Source organism: Pinus tabuliformis, chromosome J, assembly GCF_031772625.1.
Source record: "Pinus tabuliformis cultivar Carrire ecotype Pingquan chromosome J, CPIR1, whole genome shotgun sequence".
In the NCBI taxonomy this organism is placed as follows: domain Eukaryota; kingdom Viridiplantae; phylum Streptophyta; class Pinopsida; order Pinales; family Pinaceae; genus Pinus; species Pinus tabuliformis.
In genome coordinates this window covers 1,327,046,665-1,327,069,211 of record NC_142295.1, presented here as the reverse complement: position 1 = coordinate 1,327,069,211, position 22,547 = coordinate 1,327,046,665, and positions in this window count along the sequence as shown.

Genomic DNA, 22,547 nt, shown 5'->3' with positions numbered 1-22,547 from the left:
ATGAAAACACATTTTAAAAAGAAGCTCAGTAACCACAATTACATTTAAAAAAAATATATCGACAACTTCACATAAAACAAAAACGTAAAGAAATAAACGACACCCTTTCTGAATTATTACATTTCTAACGTTGACCAGCAGTTCTGAAGTGGCACAGAGAGTATCATGAAGTTGAAAAATCTACCAGCAGTTATGAAGTGGCACAGAGATTCGGTGAATCTGATCATGAAATTGAAGAATCCTGCACGTTCATGAAATTGAAAAATCCTGATCTTGAAATTTTGAAAAATTTCTCATAATTGGTACACTATTTGTTGAAGATGTTAATGCAATGATCAAAACGTTTTGTTTCGTCTTCAAATTTCAATCGCACTCAGAATCTATTCATATCCATGAACTTCAACTTCTTGTATCCCATCACCTCTGTAACACAGAACAACCACACAAACAATGTGGACGTTGCAAACTCGAACAGCCTTTTTGTATATAGGGATTAATATCTCGTTTAAAAAAAAAATCAGAAAAATAATAATTTTATCAAAAACTAAAAAATAATTTGATTTTTAAATCAATTTTATTAAAAAATATAGGAAACCCAGGTAATATTATTCTAATAAAAACAAAAGTATTATCTAACTCTTTTGTGGTTTCTCCTATTTGTTTAATCCATTAAGTTAGCAGGGTTTTTATTAAGCTACTAGTTGACTTTCACACACCATACTAAAATGACACTATTAACATCCACATGAAAATGCATATAACACTATTACAATACGATTTGCAATCTTATTTCATAATTTTTTATTCTCGAAAGGGAAAAATCGATGGACATTCTATTAAAAAAAACATCACTATAGTATTCTTTTAATTAATCTATTTTAATTTTTATTAACATGTATTAAGACTTTACAATGTTATTTTAAACTCAAGCTAATAAATATTTCTCAATTGCAATATTATAACTTTTTTGCATCCATTTTATGTTAATGAAATTGGTTACACATGAAAATTATGTTACATTAAAATAGCTTATTATATGTAAATATACAACATTTTAATAGTGTTGCAAATATATCTATATGTAGATGTATAATATTTTAATAGTGTTACATTATTATTAAGATATATATACTTTTTTTTTTTGTTGATGTAAGAGACGATCCTTCTATATCATTAATCCAAAAATAATTTACATTTTACAATTTTCCACTCAGCAGAGTGGACTCAAAACAAGGGTGTTGTCCGCTAAAGGTAAGAACTTTCAACCCAAAATAGATAATCGACAGATCCTTTTGGAAACCGGCCCTAAACGTGCTGACTAAAGCCAAGCCAAGCAATTGCCCGCGTCAGCACTCACTCAACCTGCCCATTAAGTCGTGGCCTCCCTATCCACGTCTTAAACCGACGTCAGAGATGAAAATCGCCCCAAGGAGGCAGACCGAACTTAACTCCCCGGCCCCACAAAAATGCACAATCAATCCTGATCGTTGATCTCTGCCACAAGATCCGATGGCTGATATGAATATCGCACCACCCAACATGCCGATTTTTAGCGTGCGATCAAGGCGGTTTTCCAAACGGCCCCACTGCCACGTGTTGTTCACTGAATGGGATCGCTACAAAAAAGGAAAAACAGCTTCCTGCTCGTGAGGCTCGCGATCACCCCAAAACCGCTTTGGGCATGGTATTCCGATCGGAGGCGATAGGTTCAGGTTATCGGGGACGCCACGGGCTCCTAGCACCCGATCGCTCGCCAAATCAGCTCTGCTAGGGACATTGTGAGAAGAGGCTTCTGCCAGCCTGCAAGAAGCCCCTAGAAATAAAATTCCCGCTCTACCACCGCTGATGACCTGATTGAGCGTGATTCTCCGAACATCAAACTGTCGAAGCTTATCACTCACTGTAAAACCAATTATGTGCTCTCCTCTGCTCATATCGCTTCTGAGTTATCTGTGCTGCCCTCCATAGTCCTGCTCCAAAACACCAACCAATCTTCCTCAGCCTGGTCTTGGCATTTCGCCTTAAGACTGTGCTGAGGTAGCTCTTGCCATTTTACTGCAAACCTGTCTTCTGCGCAAATCACTCCTTGATTAGCCAGAAGATCCGCCAGCTTATTGGCCGATCTTCGAACATGTTTAAAAGTAATTGTACGGAGGCTTAGAAGGTGGTTGTGGATCTGTTGAAAGATCTGGATCAGCCTCCAATTCCTTGAGGCCTTTTCCAGCGCCGTACCCCAGCTGATTCTTTTGACCGAGTTAATGATTAACTTAGAATCTGCTTCCACAATCACATTGTGTCGATTATCCTGAATCAGGAATTCTAAACAGTGCTCCATAGCCAGAACTTCTGCCATATTGTTGGTGGCTCTCCCTAGGTGACCATAGAAAATGAACAGGATGTTCCCTCTTTCATCCCTTAAAACTCCGCCATGACCCGCCGTACCCGGGTTGCCCTTTGAGGCACTGTCAACATTGTACTTCAAAAAACCCTTGGGGGGAGGGTGCCAAAAATCAAGCTCAGAATCTCTAATGAGAATCTTTCGTTCTAGGCCCTGAGGAATGAGACCCTGTAACCCTAGCTGACAAAGGATCCTCCAATCTGGTGCCGAGGGAGGATTCTTAGGGAGATTTCGGACAATAGAACCCACTATCTCTTGAAGCTGCTTTAAGATTTGATCTAAAAGGAAAAGGGGTGGTTTTTTTACATCCTTGAAAATTCTGTTATTCCTTTCTTTCCAAATGTTCCAGATGATGAAGCCCGGCGTTAGAGCCCAAGCAATGCTAAGGACTTCATTATTCGAAAAATTGCTTCTCCACTTGTTTAGGGTGTTGATGATGCTCCCTTTGTCCCTATCCGACTGTTGGAAAATGGAGGCAAAAGAATCCCACAACTTGGAGGAAAAGGAGCAGTTGTTGAGAAGGTGCTCCATTGTTTCCTCTTGAGCTTCACATAGCTGGCACCTGGAAGGCCCCAAAACACCCCTTTTCCTAATATTGTCCCATGTCAAAATCTTCCTATGCTGGACTAGCCACATGAAGAGTTTTATTTTCATCCAACCTTGATGCCTCCATAGTCTTTGCCATGCTTTGTCCGGAGCCTGGGAGGCCAAACCAAGGAGAATGAATTTAGCTTCCTTAAGATTAAAGGTGCCCTCATTGTTGTTGCCCCATCTCAGCTGGTCATTCCCTTCTGAAACTAGAATTTTCCTTCGATCTAACTCTTGCATTAGCATTTCAGCTTTGGCTTTTAAGGGGTTGTCATACCTGAAATCAAATTTCCTCCATGTTCTCCACTTTCCTGCACTGTTGGTTTGATCCCAGAAATCCTTTACTTTGGTTAATCCTTTAGCATCTGCCTCTGCCTTAAGTTCCTTCAATTCCTCTTTTAAAAGAATGGGTTCTTGTTGCCATCTGTCCTCCCAGAACAGAGCTAAGTTTCCCTCTCTAATTTCCCAGAAGCCATTATCTTGGACTAGACCTCTATTGTCCCAGGCCTTGTTCCACATGTGTGATCCCTTAATGTTTCCATCCATTCTTATATGGTCATCACTTTGCCATGAGCTGGCATATTTTTCTTTCCAAATTGTAGCCCACTGAGCCTTTGGTTCTTTTAGCCAGCGCCACCATAATTTAGCTCCTAAAGCTTTGCTTAAAATTTCTGGATCATCCAATCCTAGACCTCCATGTTTTCTAGGTTTGCAGAGTTTTTCCCAAGCTACCAAGGCCCATTTTTTCTTTTCCTCCCCCTTGCCCCAAAGAAAGTCTCTCTGTATGGTTCTGAAAAGCTGCAAGACTCCTTTAGGAGCCAAGAGAGCGGAGAGCATAAAAACTGGGATAGATTGCAGAACAGCCTTTGTGAGCACCAACCTGCCAGCCAAGTTTAAGGACCTCATAGTCCATTTCCTTATTTTGTCTTGCAGTTTATTGATCACCGGCTCCCAGATGCTCTTGTGTAAAGGCTTAGCAGTTAGAGGGACCCCCAAATATTTTGAGGGGAGAGAATCTCTTTGAAAGCCCAGAATTTTAGCAATGTTCCTTTGAATGGCAATATTAGTATTGAAGAAAAAAAATTTAGATTTGGAGAGATTAACTTTCATACCTGAAGCCCTGGAAAAGTCATTTAGGATTTGTTTGAATGCATGAGCTTCTTTGATTGTGGGATTCCCTACAGCATGGTATCATCCACAAACTGTTGATGCATCCAAGCCTATCCCCTATTGGAAAGTTGGAGATCTTTGATCTTACCAACTTCTTTAGCATGTTTAATAGACCGACCCAGTCCTTCCATCATGAGGATGAAGAGAAAGGGAGAGAGTGGATCCCCTTGTCTAAGGCCTCTAGAGGGAGGAAAAGTTTCAGAAGGGGAGCCATTGACCATAATAGAGAAGCTGGAGGAAGTGACCAGGGCCAAGACCCATCTCACCCAGTTGTGATCAAACCCAAAAGCTATGAGAATTTGCCTGATATAATTCCAATTCAACTTATCATAGGCCTTAGCAATATCCAATTGCATGATCATATCAGCCTTTCAGTTGATAGTCAGAGAGTGTACCACCTCATGCGCTTGAATAATATTGTTAAGAATTTTACTTCCTTCCACATATCCAGATTGTTCCATAGAGATAGGAAGGAGAGGTTTGAGTCTATTGGCCACCACTTTTGATATAATCTTGTAAACCACATTACATAAAGCTATCGGTCTAAACTTGTCAGGAGTTTGGGCTGCCTCCTATTTAGGGATCAGGGCAATGAAGGAAGTGTTCAGAGCTTTCAGAATAGTTCTATTTATCCTAGAATCTTCTACAACATTCAGAATATCTTGTTTAACAATATTCCAGCAAGCCTTGAAGAAGTCTACATTGAAACCATCTGGGCCAGGTGCTTTACCATTTTGCATTTCTTTGAGCACTTCACTGATCTCATCTTCGGTTACTGGCTTGTTAAGGCTGAAATTGTCATCACTGGACACCATCCTAGGTATATGTTTTGTGAAGTTTCTAATGGAATTCTCTCTGTCATGACATGTTTCCTTGGCTATGCCCTGAAAGTGCTTAACAAGTGCTTCTTCTATCTCTGCATGAGAGTTGTGAAGAATACCTCTCTCATCCTTGATCACTGAAATTCTATTGTGAACTCTGTTCGCCATAGTGGATCTGTGGAAAAATCTAGTGTTTCTTTCTCCTTCTTTGAGCCATTGAACCCTTGATTTTTGCCTCCAAAATATTTCCTCTTGTTTGCATAAATTCTCCCATTCTTGATTACATTTGGTGGCTTGATCATTTCTAGTTTCATCGAAGCCATCTGTGATAAGGGCTTGGTTGAGTTCCTGCATTTTACCCTCTACTGCTTTTTTAGCTACAAAAATATTGCCATGTTCCTTCTTGTTCCAATCCTTGAGCTGGAGCTTGATGTGTTTTAATCTTTTTTGAAGAAGGAACATTCTGGTGCCTTGAAAGTTAAAATCTTCTGACCACCATTTGGCTATGTTGCTGGTAAAATCTGGATGGGAAAGCCAAATGTTTTCAAATCGAAAAGGTCTATTCCGATGAGTACCAATACTCTGCACCTCCAAATGAATCGTCCAGTGGTCTAAGCCTTCAAAGGGTAGAATTCTTGCTGATATTTCCTTATCATTGAGCATAAGGTCTTCTGATATCATAAATCTGTCTAATTTTGAAGCCACCTGAGACTCTCCTCCTCTTTTGTTGTTCCAAGTAAATATGCCATTACTAGTTACCATATCCACTAACTTCATACTATCTGTAAAAGTCTGAAACTTCAGAGATTCTTTACTTAGAACTCTGGTTCCACCTTTTTTCTCTGAGAGCGATTTGATCATGTTGAAATCCCCTCCCAGTATCCATGGCATGCCTGAATGTCTATCTCTGAGTTCCTCCAGAGAATCGAGAAATTTGAGTTTACCCTCCAGTCTTTGGGGGCCATACACATTTGTGACCAGGTAGGTTTCCTTATCTCCTACAAGTTGTATGACCACTGAAAGATATTCTCTAGATGCCTCAGCATCTAAAATGTCTATTTTATTTGGATTCCAAAGGGTGAGTATACCACCTGCTGTATTCTCTGCTTTGACTTCCAGAAACTCATAACAATTTAGCCATTTACTATGAATCTCTTTTAATTTTTGAATGGAACATTTGGTTTCCTGGATGAAGATCACATTCGAAGTTGTTTGTTTCATTCTATTACTAATTAGTCTCTACTTTCTTTTACTACCTAGACCTCTAATATTCCAAGAAGTAAACTTCATTATTAAAGATTGGTAAAGGAGTAGCTAGTTAGGTCTTTCATCTTACCTGAGTCTATCATTAGCTTTCCACATTCCATCAATAGTTCGTTCTGCTTTTTCCTGCCTCTTTTTTCCCTGGGTTTCTGGGTGCTAATCCTGGTGTGGATTTCACCATTTTTACCCCTTCACTGCTTTGCTTTTCCTTGTTTCTTTGCCTCTCTAGCCCTTTGTTTTGGGTTTTCCATATATATAGTTGCTGGACTCTGCTGAACTCCTCTGGAGGTAAAGATTCAATCCCTTCTTTGGTTCCTTGAATCAAGAAATCCTCCAGATCTAGATTCTCTTTCTCAAGAATCGCCTGAAGTTCTTGGTCCTCCATTTCCATCTCACTTTGGGTCATCTCATGATCCATTTCTGTTTCAGCATCACTCACCAACATTTTTGTCTGCATATTTTTATCTGGTATTTGTTCCTTGTCCTCTTCTTTCCCTTCCTCCATTAAACCTTCTCCCTTCCTCTAGTCTGTTGTAGGTATCTCTTCTTCCTCTTCCAAGACTTGGAACCTATTTTGACTGGCTTGTTGCCCTTCAGATTTTTGTGTTTTTGACCCCCTCTTGCTTCCTTTTCCTTTGTTTGCCACTTTGTGAAAGCTTTCAGAATCTTTCATTGCGTTAGTTTTACTCTTATTCTCTATTTTAGTGAGAGGGCAATTGTTACACAATAATTTGTCATTGTCTTCACTCCAGTCCTCCTACTGTGTCATGTTTCCAAGTAAAACATGCTCACATTAGACAAATGCTCTCTGATGTAGCCAAATGACCCACTTTTCCTAAGTTATCTGCCTCATCGTGGCTATGGGATAAATAAACGTGTGGAAGAGCGCTCCTAAATAGTCTAAATGCGCTGCCAGTGTAGAAGTACACCTGATTCCCGCGATGGTCCGATTTTATGTCCCAGCGCGAGGTTACTTGTACTCTTTAGCGATGACCTAACTGGCTGTATTACTCAATAGCGATGTCAGTGCTGAAGATCAGTTATGCCCCCGTGATGATCCAGATTGGGAAAATTTGTTCCAACAGTCGGCCTTCCAGATGACTCCAGACCTGTTTGTTTGCATAGTTTGTATCGCCCTCCTTTCTCTGGTGTGGTTGTTCTGTCATTTGTGCTACCTTCCTTGGAGATAAGCTCACTCTTCCACCTTTCATGGAGACTCCTTCTCCTATTTAAACTCTCACCATTGCTATGCTTTGCTAGTTTCTGATAGTTGGCTAGTTGAGCAGTGTTGTTAGTGTTTTTGAGTTTGCTAGATAGCTGGTGTGAGTGTGACAAGTGTGGGATTGTTGATAGCTTGTGGAAGGTTGTGAAGTGCCCTTAATCTTGTGTAAAACTTATGAGTGAGAGAAGTCTTGTATGTTGGGAGATCCATCTTCAAAGAGTGAATGCTTGAGGAACATGCTGGCTGGATCCCTCTGAGAAGGCTTGTGACGTCAAGACTTTGGTTGTAAGCTTACTCTTATTTCATTATTAATACAATAAACGATGTTTTCCTATGTCTTGTATGTAATGTACTTGATAGCTCATGACTTCTTGACTTTGTGAGTAAATAGATCATCGTTGTTTTCCGGTTACATGCCTTGTTGTATTTCCTTTGCATTGTTTCAGGTTGATCACTCATTAGGAGAAGAAAGTAGAAGCTGGAGCAACGCAACGGAACTCCATCGACCACCGGTTGAAGTAGGCCTCCAACTATGACTATTTAAGGAAAGCTATTGTTGATCTGTCACTGTTTGTGACTAGACCCACTCTAGGGCTAGAGGGGTTGCCTTTGTCCGCAGAGGGAACACTTTCCTGCATCACAAATTGGCAACTCCGCTGGGGAGATTTGGCCTTTGTTCTTTTCTTGTTTACTCTTGTCTTGATTTTTGATTGGGTCTCTTTTGAAGTTTTGGGGATTAGTTACCAGCGTTTTGAGTTTCCTGGGTTGATCTGGGAAATACCCCTATTTGTTTGAAGGATTAACTGCTTTTGATTTGGGAGTTTTGGTTCACCTGTCACTGTTTTAAACATCATCGCGGTTTTAAATTTAATAGTCATGTTGTCATCGTGCTCGAACTTTTGTAATCTTTTGTGCATCGTGTAATTACGCCTCACAATCGCGACGGTTCTGAAAATCCGACCATCGCGGAAAATTCATGTACTTCCGCGCTGACATCGCTTTGTTGCTGTGGCTTGTTCTTTATCAGCGCTTGTTGCTTGTGTATCACCCGCGCTAATTGCTGTAGAATTGATTTTCTCAATTCTACCTCCTAAGTCCATCAGTCCTGTTAGTCCCTTGCTTTTCTCACTTGTTTGATAACTTGTTTTTCACTGTTCATAGGTGAGGCACTCTTTTGTGAGCTTTGCTTGAATGAATCTTGTTTTTGTGCTTATGTGACCTAGTTCATTATTTCAAGTTCCTTGAATCAGTTTGGCTTGGTTTCTTGTTTGCTCAAGGTTCGTTTGCAGCTTCTTGTCGGTTTGATTGAGCCTTCCCCTTTGCTTGTTCTTGGTTGATTGTTTAGTGATTGTTATTGAACCAATTGTTGGCATTGATTCGATTTCTTTTCGCTACCGAACATAGATCACAATTGTTTGGATCAACCAGTTTTTTCCACACTTGCTTGTTGCTTATTTGTTTCTTCGAGATTCAAAGACATCAAAATCAAAAAGATTGCATTCATTTAGTGAACGAAAGTGAAAGTGAATTTTCATTTCAAGTTTGCATATTGGAAAGCGAATGATAAAATCTCTCATTAGTAGTATCTGTGCACTTTAGGAATTGATGTCTGTATGCATTGAGTGACTGCTTTTGTGGTCTTGGTTTTCTTGGTTTGGGAATGATCTCTCTACCCTCCCATAAGTAGGTGTTCATTGAAGAAAAAGGATATTCTTTCTCATTCTAGCTGCATCCTAGGATTTGTTGTATACATACAGTAAGGCCTGAAAACTGAAACATAATTCAAGATCAACTCTAAAATGAATTGAATGAATCTAACAATGCATTGGAACATAACACACACATTTAGAGGTCTAGGATAGAGACGTGCTCCGGCGTCATTAAACCTAGTCACTTTTGTTTCCACTCAAGGTTGGGTGATTCCTCCTTCTGTGACTCAATAGTGGTCTAGCACAGAATTGTGCTCCCATGTACCATCGAGTATATGCTAGGAGACCCCACTAGGTTATCATCCTTTATCCTTAGGAAGCTGTGTCTACCGCCTTACAAACTGTAATGCACCGGTCACAGCATTCGGGAATATTGACTGCTGTACAGAAAGTTCTTGGTTTTCATATGACTGCCAAGGTGTATATGCAGTTTTACGGGTTGTCTAGTAAACCTTTTGTCGTGTTCTCCAGAGTAGTCACTTTCGTTCCTTTTCGGACTCCCTAAAATAAAAGGTCCATCTGAGCACTTGTCACTTCAGGCTCATTAAATATTCGAAGGCGACTAGAGTCATCGTTTTTTCCTTTACTCGACTCTTTAAAGATGAAAAGGTCAGGTTTTATTCCTGTGTCATAAAATTTACTGCCCACGAAATATTCCTGGTAATAGTTCGAGTTCTTGGTTGTGAGAAGAGTGTTTTTAGGCTCGTTCTTGATGGAAACATTCCCCGAGTCTACTAGCCAAGGTTTTCCTCCAGATGGGAATCCTAGTCCATTTCCTTCTTTTGGAAATGCTGGTGCTCCGTATATGGCAACATTGTCTTTACCTGGGTTAACCATTGGTTTGCCTGTATGGTTGTTTTCAACCTCGATGGTCCCGAGCATCATGACTCCTGTTCCACCATCTCCTTCATCCGAACCATGACGTGTTGATTCCAAGGTTGAGCCTACACCTTCTTCTCTTGTTTCTTCCTCCTCCTCTCCTCCTTCGCCTAGTGAAAGCTCCATATCTAGTAACCAGGAGATTGAGCAGAAGAAGAAGAAGATGAAGAAGAAGAAGAAGTCCAATAAACATGAGGCTACCTGTGCAGCTACTACTCCAAGTACATCTCAGGTCGGAACACCTTCTACTCCTTTGCGGAAGGTTAAGTTTCCTTGTAAATTGTGCAAGGGTGACCATCTTCTTCGTGACTGTCCTAGCATTTCTAAGATCCTAGAAGTATGGTCACACGATCCAGCTCGTCCCTCATCATTCTCTGAGGCTCAAGGTGATGCTATCCTATCAACTGGCAACAGTAAGAATGAAGGGACGATTCGATTCCCCTGAAGACTGTGTGAAGTCAACCATCCCCTTCACCTTTGTCCGCTCATGGATGAAGCTTCCACCATTTTGGAAAGTCTTACAACTTCTTCATCCCAACTTCCCGTTGGTTATCAGAGGCTCTCTTCAGGCCCTTCCTCCATTGACAAATAGATTGACTTAGATTCTTCTCTTGTCCGTCCTCCTCCTTCTGAGCCTAGCTATGCTAAGCCTGTTCCAGACCAACCATTGGTTGGAGAGAGTGTTCACTTGGGTTCACCACCTGTTGATCACTCTGTTTCAGAAGAGCATCATGCTCATGTTCTTCTCGTCTCCTCATATTCTCCAGAGTCTGAAAACGACTCTCCTATCCCAGCTGATCCAAAGAGTCCTTCTTCGGTTCCTATAGGGCATGGGGGCAATCATACGATTCCCTCCCCAAGTAGTTTGGTCATTTCCTTCGATTGGAGTCACTTGACTGCTTTCCACCTTCCATCCTATGTTCCTTTCGAGATTACAGTACACGCCTACAATAAGGTAGTACCTAGCACTGCCCTGGATGAGGGTGCGTCTGTTAGTCTTATGCCTTCCACTACTTGGCAAGCTTTGGGTTCCCCACAGATTATGCCGGTCACACAGAATCTGTTGGCCTTCGACGGAGGAGCCTGTCAACCTGTCGGGATCCTCCCAAAGTTTCCTGTTACTTTGGGGGGAAAAACCATCTATATCGACATCATGGTTGTCCAAGGTGTGAATTTCAGTCTTCTCCTTGGCAGTGACTATGTTTATGCCATGGGGGCCCTCGTCTCTTCACTTTCCCATGTGGCTTGTTTTCCACACGATGGAAGAATGGTGACCATAGATCAATTCCCGTTCTTTAGTCCCCTGGTGCCTCCTGCGCAGCTGTCATCCCCTCTCGGTTCTTGCTCACAAGCAATGCCTTCCTTGCCACAGGTCAATTATGTGGCTACCCGTTCCGTCTCCACCTCTGCTGATCATCATGCAGATGGTCTGGTACATCATGTACTGGGGGCATTGGACCTCGATATGTCATTGGTGTATCATGACATGTATTCCTCCCAGAATGCATTTCTTCCATCCCTTGAAGACCTCTTGGGAGCCATGTTCTCGGATGGCCCATGAACAGGAGTACGAGCATAGTTCCCAATTTTGTGTCAAGCTCGTTAAAAAATGAAACAAGAAGTCTTGAGGAAAGTTCTTGATCTTATGTCAACCTCGTTAAAAAATGAAACAAGGGTTATGAGGATAGTTCTTTTACCGTGTCAACCTCATTAAAAAATGAACCAACTCCCTTTCCAAATCGAGTCTTTGATTAATATCTCGTAAAATCCAAGTCGAGTCATTCAAAGATCTCACAAGTGAACCCTCATTCCATCCACCTCGTTGAATGTAATGAAGCTTGGGGGGCATGTACATCGATTTGTGTCATTATGCCTGGGGGCATGCGAACTTATAACAAGCATAATTTTTCGTTTCAAGCTTGTGTAAACATGAAACCGAATCCAAGCAGATTTCTCCATGGTTCAAGCTTGTGTAAACATGAAACCGAATCCAAGCAGATTTCTCCATGGTTCAAGCTTGTGTAAACATGAAACCGAATCCAAGCAGATTTCTCCATGGTTAAAGCTTGTGTAAAAATGAACCCATACCTGATCTACACCTCATGATTGCTACTTATTGTGTCTTTTGCTTCTTGTGCAGATGTCTAGTGCACCCTACGTTGGTTTCGCTGATAGTGCCTGCCGCAGTACCTGCAACCTGTCATCTACGGCGTGGGTGATCTACGATCCTCATGGTGAGTTAGTAGACCTTCAAGGTGTTTGTCTAGGTTGTACCACAAACAATGTCATTGAATATAGTGTTGTTATTGAGTTACTGACCGAGGCGATCAATCTCGGTATTCGTACATTGGTTGTGAACCTGGATTCTCAGCTTGTCGTCCACCAGCTCAATGGGCGATATTCCGTCAGAGACCATCGGATTTTAAGGTTGTATTTGCGTGTTAAATTATTAGAAAGGAATTTTGATTTTATCACATATCAGCATATTCCACGAAGATTAAACACATTAACTGATGCATTAGCTAACCATGTATTAGACAGACATTTGTGTAACATGTAAATCAAAACAGCATATAAAGAAGCATGTAAAACACAATAATGAACCATAGGAATATATATATATATATATATATATATATATATATATATATATATATATATATATATATATATATATATATATATATATATATATCTCGTGTGGCGCACCAAGGCGCTCAAAAATAAGTGTATATGTCCAAAAGAGTTTGTGTTATCCATATATTCGAGACACATGTCTCTCAAAAAACCATCAGCAGGAAATAAAACCTAGGCGTCTACTACGGTGGGTTATGCTCTCTATAGCATACCACTACTCGTGCCACTCGCCTCAACAGGCGGTGCACCCTGGGTTCCACTCCTACTATGTGGATTTGGAATGCTATGGGGACCTCCTCGATCCCCATGTAGTCTGGGATCCCGCCATCAGACCCTCAAGGTTTCGGGCCACTATCTCCACTGTATCATCAACTGGAGGAGCCAAGGCTAGCGCTGCAATGCCCTGTGCATCCCTTCGTGCCTCTGGAGCCAACTCGACGGGTCTCACTAGTCCCACATTTGCATACCATAGAGTTCGTCATTAGGACATATACATGAAAAAATCTAAAAAACATCATAAAAAATAAAATCCAAAAATAATGTGATCAAGTGTCTTACCACCATCATCCCACTGCTCTCCAGTGGGCAGCTGCATGTCAAGATCTTTACGGAAGTCCATGCCAGCATATGGCCAATCCTCCACGAAGATCGTCTGGTGCTCCGGCCACTCTCAAAACAGTGTCCCCCACGACACTGGTCATCCGCCACCTCCGCGCGGCATGACGTGTGCCCACCGTGTGGCCCTAGGCTCACGTGGTCTAGGCAAATCTAGATCCATGTCTTGTAACTACAATTCTGGCACCCGCTCCAGCATGAGCAGGACTAAGATGGATCCATAGCCGAACTGCTTCATCTCTCCTCGACGACAGTTGGTGAGTTGCCTCTTCATGTTCGTCGTCAATGTTTCTACCCAGTTAAACATCGTTGGATTGAGACATTCAAGAGCCAGTCGGAGATGGGTCTTCAAAGCCTCATGTTGGGCTTGGGAGCCCACTACCTGTGTCACCATGAATAGCATAGCATGGAGTACCACGTCGTCCACTGTTGGGATTGCCACCTTCCCACTCCTCGTTTTGCGTGCCTGTGGGCACACTTGAGCCATCAACATCTCTAAGGAATCACCCCTGGGTCGCTGCCCCTCCAGGATGGGCCTCTCACCACGACGGGACAACCCGATAAAAAAATATATGTCTATGGCATCAAACTCGATATCTCGGCCTCTAATGATAAATTTCCCATCTGTTGGATTCCAGGCTCGGATGAGTAGCTCCAGTAAATCAGGCTGAGACCAAAGGTGCGGAGTAAGGAAGAATTTGAGCAATCCGCATGCCTGTAATGCATTTCGGCACCCCACATCGGTGAAAGCTTCCACATCATTGTCATCATGCATTTGTTCTTGCTAGAGAAATGCCATTATAGCCTGCAGGATGAGAAAAATCAAATTAGCACTTCGTTTGAAAAATTTAATGCGTAATTTGCACAAAAACATATGTTTGCGTCAAACTTGGATTTAAGAATACTTTTCATAGCTTCCCATGCTCTCCCAATTCTGGATGGCACGACTGGCTGGATGGTTGAGTAGCCCATAGTTTTTTCCTTTATAACAATTCTCATGCTGGATAGATGGATGCCCACACCGTGCCTTGCTGAAGCCAAGAATACTTAGTAGAGGGGGGGTAGCCCTATATTCTCTTTTTCGGATAGGCCCAGATAGTCTATTTAGGATTTATTACGGCATTGCTAGAATCTTTAGATGTTGGATTCATCTTTTTGCCATGCTACTAATCACCTGGGCTTTTTACTAACATAGACCGGCTGACCTAAACTTAGATAGATATTTGACAGGCTTGCTTGGCTGGGTGGGCACGAAGAACATTGCTATTTACTTTAGATACCTACGTTTACTATGTTAGTCCCTTCTTGCTACTAACCACCTGTACTATTTACCATAGGCTCACAGACCTGAACTTAGAGATTGCACCGATTTCCTGATCCACCTCTTATCTTTACTTTAACTCCCTCACCTAACTTTGTTATTTGACACGTTGGACAGGCTCACTTACCTTAACTTTTAGCATTGTACGAGCTTGGGTCGACACTTACAACATTCGTATTGACTAGCCTATACCAAGACTTTCTGTTCGGACCTATACCAACAACCTAGTGTCTTAACAACCCTTTCGGCAGGATCACTTACGAAACTTAGAGATTGGGCTTGGAAACAAACCACTTGCACGATTATTACTTAGCGGAAAGATCATCCTAGAGGCCTGCCTAGGAGCATTGTTTGAATAGGTCCTCCCAGAAGCATAGTCCCAGTATTAGTTAACCCTATCTGGGAAGGTTATGATCCACCAGTTAGTGCCCTAGCGGGAAGGGCAGAACCAGTTACCTAGTGGGGGGATGCCTTCACACCACCCATAGAGAGCTTTAACACAGATTGATTCTCTTTTATTACGATTCAAGGTACAGATCCGTGCATTTGTTGTTTGTTTGAGGGGAATAAAGAAAGCATTTCCTATCTATTTCACCGCCCACGAACCTAATTCCTATCACCTTCCCCTCCACGGGTGCCCACCTGACTACTCTTTTCCCCTAACTAGATAACCGCCACCTGGATAACTCCTTCCTGGAGGGAAAGATTGATCTCAAGTCTTCTTTCACTCTCGTTCTTGTCTGGAATGTCTTTTGTGAAGTTTTTTTCACGATGAAATCAATCTTGCCCTCGCCTAGGAAAGGTACTTCGGCTCTTTCCAATTTTGAACCATAGCGCTTTTTTATGCTGCTTATGGTTGTTTTGTTGAAAAGCGCCAAATTCTCCATGCACCTATCCATTCTTTTTCGCTTCAATGCTCTTATCAGATCACGAGCATTCCAGCACCAAAAATAGAAACAGAGGTACGCCACCATCTTTCTATTAAAGAAAGAAATGATATGGTTCTCTTCCTTTTGGCGGAGAGCAGCAGGAGTTCACTTTGAAAGTTCTTCTTTTGTCGGGTTATATGGCCTGGGAGGACCCATTTTTTGGATTCTGTTATGGATTCTGTCCAAGGGAGCTGTGAGATTGACGTGTCCACCCTGTTTTATCAGGACATGAATGACTAAGAATATGAAGGGTTTCCCTACTTCATATTGTTTTCTTTTCAATTTCAAACTCCTATCATGAATGGATTCAAGAAGGTGCGAAGCTACTTGTCCCTCCAGGGGCAAGGAATTCGTTTACCTGTTGATTAGATATCTGGTTATCCCTCGGCTCAGTTGCATAGATGCCTATAAGGAGATCGTCGGCATATCGGGCATAGTGGACTTCGGGATAGGTAGCACAAAAGCGATAAATCACCAGATCAAAGGAGTGGATATAAATGTTGAGTAGCACAGGAGAGACGGAACATCCCTGAGCAATCCCTCACCATATGAATAGTGAGTGACTCTGTCCCTTTTGATTCGATCGAATAGTTGTAATTTATTCTATTCCTATCAAAAATGTTTGCTTGCAGAAATGATTTGATTATATCCATGACTCCTTGATCATCTATACAGGATTGAACTGCGGACAACAACTTGTTATGAGTGAGGTTATCATAACATTTCACTATATCCGCTCCTATGAATCGATCAACAGGTCCCCAATCTTTCACATCCATGAATAGGGTTTCCACGCTATGCTTCTTACGGAACCCATGCGAGCTCGTCAAAAAGGTATGACATAAGAGGTCATTAAAGACCTCGGACGTAGAATCCATAACAATCACATCCAAAACATGTGGAATTGTGATAGGATGGAGTTCCCCGAGTTTGTTGGGCTTTGGTATATAGGTCCGATGCATTTCATTGAACTTGAAGGACTTAATAAGGAGAGTTTCCATTATCTCTGTGGCTTGAGGTTTAGAGATCTCATATTTACTTTCATGCTCGCGGAACAATAAGATAACATGAGCGGCAACATGGGGAAGTATATCCGTGAATCGTCCGTCCTCTGCTATCCTATAATTAATAGCTGGTTTATTCATAGCTTTCTATTTCTTGCTATTAATGTTAGCCTTCATATGATCATGAAATGCGGCGTACCTTATATACCCATGACCCTTCGAACCAGGAAACTCCATTACAAACTTATGGTTCCCCAAGTTGAACCTAGGTGAATTCATTCGGTTTCACCATGTTTGCATAGGTTCGTGGACAGATTGACATTCAATGCTGAGAGAGATACACTGGCCATGCATAGACAGATATCATCATCCCATCCATTCAATGCATCCTTCCATCCATGGGATCTAGGCTTCCACTAACAGAGCGGAGGAGGGAGGGAATACAGTCTAGGCTAGCAAGGGATACACTCACACTCCTATAAAGGAATTCTAGCAAGGGATACACTCACACTCCTATAAAGGAATTGAAGGAGGGATAGACCTATAACTATCAACGAATGGAATGAATGAAGCACATCTATGCTCTGTACACTGCTATCACGGGATGGATGGAAGGAGGGAGATACTATCACTATAAACGAATGAGGGATATACGAATGGTTACACAGCTACAGAGTGGGGATGGATTCTCACCCCCTCCCGAACAAATGAGAGGATACATTGTTGGTGGCCACAACTCCTATGAGTGGAGGTCCATATCTGTGTGCTGGGATACTAATTCGTATCCGAGGAATGCATTTCATAGTGATAGCTGCATCTGATGAGGTGAGGGGCCTCGATTCTTATTGATTCCGATCATTCATAATACCAATCATAGATTCTGATGACTAGTGCCTCGGATGGATCATCATTATCAATGTTGTTCTGGGGACTCTATTTTGAATTAGAACATAGTTAGAATTCCTTACACCATAGGCCCTGAACTACGTGATGGGCATATTGTTTCAAATAACTCCCATCATATATAATGCCGATGGTTAGGGTTCACAATCATAGGCTGTGATCCGATGCCGAGGCAGATAGTGAAACACACCATTATTTACGATGCCACCTTCCCCTCCCCTGTAGGGCTATCCAATTCTTTCTAGTTATTGTCTGACAGACTGCGCTCGCTTCGCTTTGGTAATGTAAATAAAAAAAAAGAAACCATATATATTCGGGATGGGTAAGATCTAACTAAGACGAACGGATGGCAGGGGAGGATCCAACTAATGGTATCAGTATTGGTGTTTGTCCCACTGCATCTGTTCTACTGTCCTAATAGGTATCCATCTGTTGCATGCAGTATGAGGAGTGCTATTGAATGGGGTATTCTGAGAGCTATTGAGATGCTAAATGTTGATCGGTAGTGGACTAACTGTGTCTAATGCTGGGTGATTGGTTGTATCTCTATAGAGATATAATGGCATGGTATTAGTGTAGGTAGGTGAGGTATGAGATGGGGTATACCAATCACAGATGAAAGGTATACGAATGCGGGTTAATGCATCTATTCTATGGCAGGGTGAACAACTCCTATGGATAAATGGGAGCATGTTCCCTCGTAGAGGTGGTTGCTATTTGGTATCTAGTGTATAAGTTCATGTTCTTCGTATAGTTTCTTGCTATATAGGAGCTGGGTTAGGGCGAGAGGCACCAGAGCACTGATAGTGATTTCACCCCTTCGCTTCACTCGGCTTGGGTTTGATTCCCTCTGCCTCGTCTCTGGTTGCCTCTACTACGGTGACTGGGTAGCGTGGGCTGTCCTAAATATGGCAGTGCGAAGGATAAGCTCGAGGATAGCCATAAATGGGTTCAGGGCTTAAAGCCTCTGGCCTAGTCCTCACCTCATGTCAGTCAGCCACCGGCCTTAAGATAGCAGGTATCCTTGCTTTGCTTGTGTTCGCTGGGAAACTTCGCTCAGCTCGGCTCTCTCCTTCCCCGAGCACTTGGCTTAGCTTCGCCGGGCCAGGACTGAGGGACACCTTGTCTATAGCGCCTGGGATAGTTGCCTAAGGCTGGGTACTGGGATAAAGGAAGATTCTCCTAATAGTAAGTGCAATGGCCGGGTCGGATTGACTCCGGAGATTGTAGCGATCTAGCCTGAGACCCGCCTCCATCTTTTGCAGGGAAATTTGATTCATCCGTCTCTGCTCCGTGCGATTGCTGGTGCTAATGCTATGTTCCTCGCCTTCTGCATGGCTAATGATCGTATAAGTGCGTATGAGCCCTGACCTGTTCTTCATCGACCCAAGTGCGTGTGAGCCTTGTTCTTTGCCTTGATCGACCAACCAAAGTACGTATGAGCTTTCCTGCCCATAATGATAGGTCTTTTTTGTGTTTGCCTTGCTTCCATGCATGGGTTAGGTACCAGTCAATTGTGGAAGTAGGTGGGACAACGGATGAATGACAGCCAATGGTTTTTTGAGCTTATTGAGCTTGCCGGATAGATATATGTTTGTGGGTGGACGGGCAGTACAACGGATGAAGGAGGTGCGACAACAGAAGGAGGTTGGCTGGCTGGCTTGACTAGACCACCCGTTAGGCGAGAACTTGATCCGAGAACGTGTAGTGGCTAGACGTTTGGCTTGACGAAGAAAGAAAAGAACGATGGTGGCCCGGGGGTCGAGCGTTCGTTACCTCACCCTCACCATATGAATAGTGAGTGACTCTGTCCCTAGAGCTGGTCAAACCTGTTAGGCGAGAACGTTGAGGTAGTGGCTAGAACGTTAGGTGAGGCAATGGCTGGTTTTGTGTCCGGCTGGCTGGTCTGGATATATGTACATGAATTCCTGCATTCTACGTCAGAAGACCCCCCAAAACATATTCAACCATCGAAAAAGATCGATGGCGGCCTTTTAGTCGAGCCATCTTGCGATCCCTCCCCACTGGACTTACTCTCCCAGGACAAGAATGACCCTCACTATGGGCTAAAATGGTTCCAATCTCCAGTTCCACTCATCCTACAAAGACTCCCTTTTAGCTCTATTTATTTTCATGATAGGGTGGGTCTTTCGGATATACTCCCGGTGATCACTAGCATAGTCCCCAAGAAAGGATCTTCAAAATTGAACCTTCCCTTACTTTCTGCGCCTTTAGCTCTCACTCGCAAAGATCGAAGAGTGAGTGGGCCTATAAAGAATTTCATTTTCCTGCAGATTCTTCCAGGAAGACGGAACTCACCTTCCTTTATGGGTGAGCCATAATAATGAACCTTGGGTCTTTAGAACCCGCTTAACGCTTCCAAGGTCTCATCGCTTCGGTGAATCACTGAACGATACATTGAGCCATGGAGCTAGACCAGTGAGCTATTACGCTTTCTTCGAAGGATGGCTGCTTCCAAGCCCACCTGGAAGAGAACTTCTCACAACCCTTTGATACTACATACATTCAAACTCATCAGGCAGAGTCCTGGTACATCTTCTATTTAGCTTAGTCTTCGGACTGAACTGACCACCACACTGTGAATACTACTCCCGCCTTGGGTCAGAAAGCGTAGTAATTGGTATAGAAGGATGGCTATAGCTACTAATTTGACATCAGGCAGATATCTAATCTACCTACAACTTGAGCTGAGCTTGATTCAGTTTCCGAAGGTATTCCCACACTGGCTCGGCTTAAGTAAGAAATATAGTATAGTAGTGTAGTATCCCCTTTGCTTCGCCAACAACAGAGCATCAGCCTGAACGTTCAACATGGCCCCCTCTCTATATACGCAATAGAGGAAGGCCTTTTCCGGAATCAGAGTGAGAAAGGGAAGTGAAAGTGGGGCAGTGAAATAGATTTGAAGGAATAGAAATATGGAAGTGAAGGGTGCGAGCTTGTGGGTAGCTCGCTTGAGGGTAGCTCTCGTTTGAGGGTCTTTTTTCTCCTCGCTCGAAGAGCCACAGGCGGGATATTTATTACCAGAAATAAGGAGTTATTCGAGAGCTGTTGGCTGGGATGAAGTACCGCTGCTTCCCCGGCCCATGCCAATAGAGATTATGCTTGTTTATTGATATAGCCATTCCATGGAATCGGGCCCGATGCGCCCCCTCCTACGTACGAAAGCCCTAAGGCGATCCTCATCCTGCCTGCGGTGGAGACTGAGCCGGCCGTCTTTCCCTACTATGTATTTCCACGAAGGGGAGGCACTTTCCCTCGCTTGTAAACCCCGGCCCGTGTAGAAGATAGGTCCGTTGGCATCTGTAGCCGCCGCGGTCACTGTATTTACCCTAATCACCAACCAGAAATCAGGAGTGATGAGCCTTTTGATGATCCATAGTAGGTGGTCCCGAATCCGCACCCGAAGTCGCCGCCATGAAATGGATATTCTTATATCATTCCATCTTTATGTCATTAATTACGAGCATCAATCAGTTCAGTAATTACATAAATAAAGAGATAGTGAGTAATGACATACATATAGATTCAAGTAGGTAATGACTCTATATGAAAGTGAGTTAGCGTGTTACGGCACTAATACGGGTTGTTTCCCAGAGGCTTATCTAGTTATACTATTTCAAGTTAGCGGTAGGCGACTATTAATCAGTCATTCTTGACTTTATATATTCATTTCTATCTAGAATTAGCTTTAGCATAAGTATAGAATCTATCTCTAGTTACCGAAATGATACTTATATTTGTCTTTATATTCATATCTCTTGGGCTTATAGCTAGAGCTTTCCAGCCAAAGAAAGAGCATAAGCCCTTATTCCGGTCCTGCCAAGCCTAAAAAGAGATTCTCAGTTCTTATCTCTCTGGCTGAAGCCAAAAGGACTAGGAAATAAATGAGGGCTTTGGGAAGTGTGACGTGAAATACTCCACAAGTGGCGTAATTACATATATAAAGGACTTAAGTAGTCATTTCTCTATGCTCATAATTACATATATAATGAATGACTGGATTCGAGAGCGTAATTACATATATAATAGCAACATTTTTTGTGTCTTATCTCTGACTTTATTATACGTAATTACGTATATAATAAGGGTTCATAGGGTTCCCGTTAGATCTTTCCATCTTCCTTCCCCTCAGCGGGAAAGCAACTTCGTACCTTTTTTCCTCTCCCTCTCGACGGTCGAGCCCTCTCCTTATTAGTCGAGCGTTCGTTACCTCACCCTGCCGGGGGCATCCTCTCCTGTTAGTCGAGCATGCTTACGCATCCTCTGGAATTTGGTCGAGCCTGCTAACGCATCCTCCAAATATCCTCTTTTGGCCATGAAAAGTGATATTTCTATCATGATGAAATCATTCCCGTACCTATTCTGTCAATCATTTACTTATCCACTCTATATCTAGTTACCGAAATGATACGAGTCATTACTGACTGGTCCTGAGTTAGAACTTGAAAAGCCCCAATCAGGAAGGGGGGCTCACCCGACAGAGGAGGGTGCGGAATGTTTAGGCTTATTTCTCGGGACCCGTACACCCCCATTCGTAAGGTTATTCCTTAGAATGAATTCCGTTAAGTAGGTTTTTGGGGAGCCGCTACAGAAACCCTCACCATATGAATAGTGAGTGACTCCGTCCCTTCTCTCGTTTAGGTTCCCCCCAAGCAGTCTCGGGGAAGAAGGGGAAAAGGGCACTATCGTAGTTGAACAAATTCTGGGATAACCGTAACAAATGAAAAATCGGCGACTTACTTATTTCCTTGGCTGATCGCCGTAACCAATTCTGGTATAACCTTGCGAACCGATAGGGAGAACCTTATAAACAACCCTTTTGCGTTACCGGGAGGTAGGGGGAACGGAACATTTCGCTCTTATGCGTCGTGCGCATATTGCATGATGTAGATTGGCGGGATGAGCATAAACAGTTGCATGCATGATAGGGAGTTTGCCGAAGAAGTATGGACAAAAACAATTGCACAATCTAAATTCCAGAGAAGGGGGAGGGCCTTTGCCATCAAAACCTAGGGGGGGCCGTAGGGCGGGCACATACAATTGCTCGGAAATTTTGAGCTATACCGG